The sequence below is a fragment of the Ahaetulla prasina genome, chromosome 4 (genome assembly GCF_028640845.1).
Source record: "Ahaetulla prasina isolate Xishuangbanna chromosome 4, ASM2864084v1, whole genome shotgun sequence".
Lineage (NCBI taxonomy): Eukaryota > Metazoa > Chordata > Lepidosauria > Squamata > Colubridae > Ahaetulla > Ahaetulla prasina.
Window position 1 is genome coordinate 27621719 of NC_080542.1, and position 7477 is coordinate 27629195.

General features: G+C 40.8%; 1 long non-coding RNA gene across 1 annotated transcript; it reads right to left on the minus strand.

Annotated features, from left to right (window-relative positions):
• Positions 1-6: 6 nt before the first annotated feature.
• On the minus strand, positions 7-2396 carry LOC131198610 (uncharacterized). The gene is made up of 3 exons (XR_009155120.1): positions 2272-2396; positions 511-652; positions 7-72 (listed from the first exon to the last, which is right to left on the minus strand). It is a non-coding gene; the product is annotated as an uncharacterized LOC131198610 (long non-coding RNA).
• Positions 2397-7477: the final 5081 nt, after the last annotated feature.

Consider the following 7477-nt stretch of genomic DNA (forward strand, 5'->3'; position numbering starts at 1 on the left):
CTTCACCTTTTGTCTTTAGCACTGCGCACAACTCTTTTTGTATCTTCTTCATCCTCACTTAGCAGGAAAGGCCTACAAGACGAGAAGGGAAATAGCTGAAGGACATATCTATGAGTAACTGAAGGAAGAAACTGGAAGTCAGAGGGGAACAAATGCAAGAGGGAAACCTTGTGCTAACAGTTTTTAGGGAAAAAAAATCACCAAGAGGGTTGTTTTATATTTGAATGCATCTGTCAGGGATGCTTCAACAAATATCATTAACGCCAGAATGTTTTTTCTAGCTTATTTTTAATTGTGTACAAGATTAGTTTTTACAGTTCTGCAGCTAACGCTATTCAGAAATTAGAATAGAAATGCAAATTGCAATATCATATATTTTCATTCAATAGCCTCAACCAATATGCAAAATTTGTCATAAAAGCCTCACTCCACCTGTTTAACCCAATCTAATTATTTTCTAGGAACCTAGAACCCACCTCTCCAATCCTAACCATCCCTATTTATACTTACTGTTTCCCAAAATTGCCTCCAACAGGCTTGGTTACTAATTCATCTCCAGAAAGTGACGATTCTGACTCACTGTCTGAGCCAGTAGTAAAAAAACGAGACATAGCAACAACTTCGGATCGTCACTCACAAATAATTTCTGATCCTAGAGAATAACGTAAAGATTGAAAAGTCCAGTGAGTATGCTACTTTCATATTCATACATCTATTTCCATTGATTTGAAAAATGTTTCAAATCTCAATTATGTTTGCACTCTTTGACCCAGAAAAACTTTGCTTCCTGTGCAGAAAGGAAATGTTAGATGTAACTGAAACTATTATATGGATGAGATTTCTGATGCTTGAGATTAGGTATGTACCTATCCAGCCAGTCCACTGACTTTTCATATAATAATAAAAGAAAACTATCCACAATTACAATAGCCCAATACGGACTTATTGCAATCTAATAACCAAGGCTATTAGGCTCAAGGGGATGCGGTGGCTCAAGGACTAGAATGCTGAGCTTGTCGATCGAAAGGTCGGCAGATCAGTGGTTCGACTCCCTAGTGCTGCCGTATAATGGGGTAGCTCCCGTTACTTGTCTCAGCTTCTGCCAACCTAGCAGTTCGAAAGCACGTAAAAAATGCAAGTAGAAAAATAGGGACCACCTTTGGTGGGAAGGTAACAGCGTTCCATGCGCTTTTGGCGTTGAGTCATGCCGGCTACATGACCACGGAGATGTCTTCGGACAACGCTGGCTCTTCGGCTTTGAAACGGAGATGAGCATCGCCCCCTAGAGTCGGGAACGACTAGCACGTATGTGCGAGGGGAACCTTTACTTTTTAATAACCAAAGACAACCTCCCATCTTTCCTCACAAAACAAAATAAAAAACAAACAAAAAAGCCTATGTGACACCGCACATCTGGCATAGTACATTGACTAGTCTAGAGAAAAGAAATACTGGGGGTGGTGGTGGAAAATAATAGCAGTATTCCAGTATTTGAGAGGTTGCCATAAAGAAAAGGGGATCAATTTATTTTCAAAAGCGCTGTTGGCAGAACAAGAAACAATGGATGGAAACTAATCGAGGAGAGAAAAAAACCGGAATTCAGGAGAAACAGTTTGAACAAGTAATCAATGGAACAGTTTCCTTCAGATGATCTGGCTGCTTCATCACTGGAGGTTTTTTGAGAAGAGGCTGGACAGTCACTTGTCTGAAGTGGTATTAGGGTCTTCTGCTTGAGCAGAGGGTGGACTAGAAGACCTCCAAGACCCCTTCCAGCTCTATTCTGATTGAAGGCTCTTCCACCCTTTTGCTGGAATGTGCTGGGAGTCAATGACATTTTTAAAATGTGTCTTTTCTCCAAGCCTGATGCCTTCCAGCTCTATTGGGCTTCCTCCTCACAATCCCGATGCCCCCATGGGAATCGTAGCAGTTGAAAACCAACACATCTAGAAAACACATCTGGTTGGGGAAAAGTGATTCGTAGTAATTCATAACAACACCCATTGCCATACATAAACATTACTAACTATCGTGTCCAAAACCCAACTAAATAATATTTAAAACCAACCGATCAAAGAACGGCAAGGCATGCAGGAGAATACAGTACTTTGCCCATTACCCTTTTACAGATAGCTCAAATACTCTATTGCCGCTTCCCCTCCTCCTTCCCACCACCACCACCACTCTCTAGCTCTTCCACCCATCTTCCCCTTCCCCTTCTCTTTCCCCTTCCCAGCCTTCACCGCCGAGCGATCGACCTCGACACGCGCTCACCTCGGGACGCACTGAGCGAGAGGCCTCAAAACTACGTAACCACTGGGCAAGCGCATGGACTTAAAGTCGTCGCGTCCTGAAATGTAAAAGCAAGCCCGCGGGATTCCTTTGTCGCAGAATCGATGACGTTTCCACGCATTCCTCCCCTCCCCCCCAAAAAATCATCTCCCTGGCGACTTCCGCTAGTGAAGAATCACCAAGTTTTTGACCATAGAGTTTCAACCTCAAGTAGAGGTTGTACCAGTCTAGCGCCCCCTTGGAAAATGATTTAAAGGTTTCAAAGATAGCGGGAAATAAAAGTTTATGAATGTGTTGTATATTTTAGCTATCCACGCATTATCGCAGTTTCTGGTAAATAATTACGATCTTTTTTTACCACGGGGATTTTCTGATTGAATAGGGGATCCCCGTCTCCACTATGTTTCATCCATATCGCGTCACTTTTTTACTTACGCCCTCAAAAAAAAAAAAAACCCAAAAAAAAACCCTGGGTACCGTATATTCACTGATATCCGCGCACGATATTCAGTAATTTATGACAAAAATGATGTTATCAGTTTATTCGATTTACTCGACAAAAAAAAGTACACAGAACATTTCTTAAGTAGCTACAGAAAATTATATTTTGGGGGCATATTTTGCAAGTCCCACATCTATATAACTGCCTTCCACTGGAAACTTAGCAAAAACTCAGTAAAACAGGAGTGTCCAAACTTGGCAACTAAGACTTGTGGTCTTCAAGCTGAAGTCCACAAGTCTTAAAAGTTGCCAAGTTTGGACACCCCTGCAGTAAACTATTAAATGTACACCCCACCAATCCAGTGAACTCGCTCTGCTACATGGGAGGTGGGAAGGTGGGGCAAGAACAAGTAATTGCATACATTTAAATTAAAATAAATGTGGTTAATACAATTTATTCCACTATAATCAATTTTCCCTTCCATTACATTAAAAATAGGTATAATGCACCCATGCCCCTGGGATATGAACCAATCACAATTATTAAGCTAAAACAAGAGACTCATTATCTTCAGTGACATTTAAACAACCAATACTGCATAGAACAAAATCGGCATAGTTATGAGAAGTTTCAGCTCCTTGCTTACTGAAACAGATTTTGAACACAAAAAATGTTTATTATTCAAAAAGTTTTTATTAGTCAAAAAAGGTTTATACAAATACATATCAGGTATGGTAAATTTTCATTTTTCTTATCTAAAATAAGAATTTTACTCAAATTTTTTAACACATACAACAGCCATAAGGCAAGCAGGTGACACGAAGTAGCTAAGTTTGCAAATTTTAAATACGTAATAAAGAAGAGTCAAGAATAAACAGAATATCGTACAAAAGAGAATAAGGAAAACCAACACAATCCCAAATATCTTTATCACTTCCTAGTTTTGGATCTCAGAACTCTGGGTTCAGCCTGACCCAACTCCAGGGCCGCAACAGCGGCAGCCGCTTCAGCCCCATGATCTATAACCTCCCCTTCTTCAATTCCTGGGTCATCTGATTCCAGGAAGGCTTTGTGTTCCTCCACATAGGCCGTAGCCTCCGCAATTGTACTGATTTTTTCCGTAATGCCCTCCCGGAAAATCATCAATCCCTCTGGCATCAGCCATCTGAAGCCCACTCCCTTCTGGTACAATTTGCTTGACAAAAAATAATATTTCTTTCTTTTTTCACGTACCTGTCTGGGAATCTGCCTCAGAATGGCTATCTCCCTGCCCCTGTAAATCAGTGCCCCACTCCTATGTTTTCTAAGAATTTCATCTCTCGTCTCTCTTCTCACAAATTTGACATGAACCTCTCTGGGAACTGCATGCGTGCGTGCATATTGCGAATTAACTCTATAAACTCGATCCACATCCCAATTCATGAAATCAACACCTCTCCCAAGAAATTCTCCCAACAATTTAGTCACAACATCTCTCAAGTCTTCTTGGTCCACTTCTTCCAAATTTTGAAACCTAAGGAAATAAGACATTTTATCCATCTGTAGTCCAAGCACAGCATTGCCTGTCGTCTCCTCTCTTTTCTGCACTGCCGCATCTCACCCTCAAACCTTCCACTTTCTGCTTGTTTTCTGCTGAAACTTGTTGAGTATCCTTTAAATCCTTTTGGATAGTCACAATTTCTGCTCTTATTTCATCAATTTCTTGTCCATATTAGATAACTTTTCCAAAATTCTCCATCTCTCCAGCAGTTGGTCTCTGACCTTTTGCCATTAAGGAGAAAAAAATACAAAATCCTCAGGCAGGCACGGTATCCTTGTAATTTCCTCCGGATCCACCAGGGGGCACTCACAGGAGCAACGAGTCCAGAGTACAGTTAGTCAACCAGGAAGCCGAAGGGAAGTGATGTCATCAAAATTCTCATAGTGAAGGCGGAAGCTGGACGCCACCACTGTTCCCCAGAAGGAGGGGGGGCCTCAAACCTTCCCTCCTAAATTTCTCCATCACCTCTTCTCTCCAGAGCTCCACAAAACCGGTAATCTTCTTATTTTAAGTTCTCCTCTCTCCAGAATAACTCGTGCTCCTTCCAACCGCAGGGGAGAAAAAACCCCCCCGCACTCCGGAGCACTCCACTCACGTTTACCGATATTCCCTTCCCTTCTCCTCCTCAATTCTTCTCCGTTCCCTGTTCACCACCAGGCTGCTGCAGTTATAAATCCAATGCCCCGGTGTCACCGGGCACAGCGGCAACGGCGACCAAAATAATGGCCGCGGCCTGTGGCCTCCGAACCCCGCCGAGCCTAGGACGCGCCAGCATCGGTCCCCACAGTCCTGTATGTCGGCTGGGAGACCCCTGGCGAGCCGTCCGTGCGGCAGGTGTCCTTTTCGGAACACCTGGCCCCTAAGGGCCTCGGAGGCGGCCGGATTCGGGCGCTGGAGGCAGGAGAAACCTTCCAGACGTCCGTTGCCGCTGGATACCGGAAGTCGTCCAACACAAAAAATGTTTAATACTCATCTGTACATTATACATTTCATAGAAACAATATAACCTGTGTTTCAGCAAAGTAAGCCTATTAAACACGTTGTTTGCAAACATACATAGGAATCTTCTGTTGCAATTGAGTTGCATTTAAAGCATGCTTTATTAGTGAATATTGCAATTTAATAACCAATTTATAATCTCATATTTAATTGGCAAGGTTCTCTAGAATGCCAGCTAGCCAAGTCTGTACTAACCCACTACTGTACACTTGTCCTTGGTTCTGGAATATTATACTCATATATTTACAAGTATTATAAATGCCTGGATGCTGTGTGTGCATGGAGGGTGGAGCTGACATCGTGACGACACTATGGGCGACCTGGAAGCTCCACGACCGCTGTGCATATCTTCTCATCTGGACGGTCCCAATTGGACCTCACTGTCCCGTAGAGACAGTGATTGAGAAAGGCACATTCTAACGATCTCAGGGACACTGCAAAGTCCCTGATTGATCCAGGAGAAGCCCTTTTTTCCAGTGAAGAAGATCCGGCCATGAAGCTGCTGAAGTTGGGACAGCTCCGGAAAGGAAGAGATTGAAAGGAAGCGTGCCGGTGTGGTGAGAGACTCTTTTGTTAAAAAAGTTTCTGGAAATCACCCTGAGATTCAAAGAAGGATAAAATTGAAAGTAAAAGAAGCTGAGCAGCAAAATTAAGACAATTTTAGAAGAATTTTTTTTCCTTTGCCTTTTTTTTAAAAAAACTTTTTTCTTTGGGGCAGATTTGGCTAGTAAAACTGGACTGGCCTGAACTGAAACTTGTTGGTCACCTTTCTGGAATTTAAAATGTTTAATTCTCTTCTTGAAAAAACCTTTATTCTTTTTTTCCAATATTTTTTAGCTTTCTATTGAATTAAAAACTCTGATTTATTCTTCAGAACTAAGGGAGGAGAACAGGGAAAGATTAAGCAATACTGCCATGTAGTGTTGGAAACATTATTTTTCATGTTTTTTTTCTTCTTTCTTCTGGTGTAAGAAAATTGTTACTTTGTATTTCTCAAGGACTCTATATTTGTTTTAGTTAAAATAGTGGGTGAGAGCATCCAAGAGACTTTGCAACTCTGTTTACTCTGCTGGGTACTATCAGCCAAAAGAGTCTGAAAGTGGGAAAAACCTTTTGAGAAGATTGCAGTGACTCTAGAAAGAGAGCTGTAAATAAATACAGGAGAATTTATAAAAGAAACCTTTATCTTTCCCCCCCCCTTCTCTTTTTTTTTTCTTTTCTCTCTTTTGTCTTTTCATTTTTTCTTTTTTTGGGACCAATTGGATCATTGGATTAAGACATACAAGAGTCTGAAGAATTTTAATACATTTATCTGTTTCCTTTTTTTTTCTCTTCCTTTTTTCCCCTTTTTTATCTTTTTCTTTCCTCAACTACTTTTTGAGGCTATTTTTTCCTATTGTGCCTTTTTTGGATCCACCTTGATTTTTCTTATTTTTCTTATAACACAATAAGTAGAAAAGGAACAACATTCGGATCGGCCACTTCAACTCCCTCTTCCTCACCATCAGAAGATCAAAGGTCGATACAAACGATGCTTCAGCAGGAAAAAGACAAGGAAATTACCTTACAAATGATTTGGCAGGGAATCCAAAAACTACAAACAGAAGTGGAAAATACTGAACTGCAATCAGAAAAAATTGAACAAAAAACAGAAAAAATTGAGCAAAGAATGGAAAATACAGATGAAAAGGTGGAGAACATACACCAAATGATGAAAAAAAATGAGGATAGGCTTCAAAAAGTTGAGGAAAGAGAGGAGCAAAGAGATTAAAAAAAAAAAATATTGACAGTAGACTAGAGGAGGTTGAACGAGATAGAAGCAGAATATTGGGACGGGAGATGGACAGAGCAGAATTTTATCTCAGATTCCAAAACATAGAAGAGGAGAAGGGAGAAAACTTGACAGAGAAAATTATAGAAATCCTGGCTGAAGCCCTAGAAATTAATAAAGAAAAGATGATGGATGGTATTGACGAGATTTTTAGAGTACACACAAGATATGCAACAAGGCATAACCTACCAAGGGAAGTTCATATCAGATTCACTAAAAAGTCGATCAAAGCAGAAATATTGCAAATTGCAAGAGATAAAACACTGAAATACAAGATAAGAAAATTGTGCTGTTGAAGCAAGTCCTGAGAAGAGTGAGAGAGATGAGAAGAGAGTACCATTTTTTGACCAACATTGTATTGCAGAAAGGCGTGAAC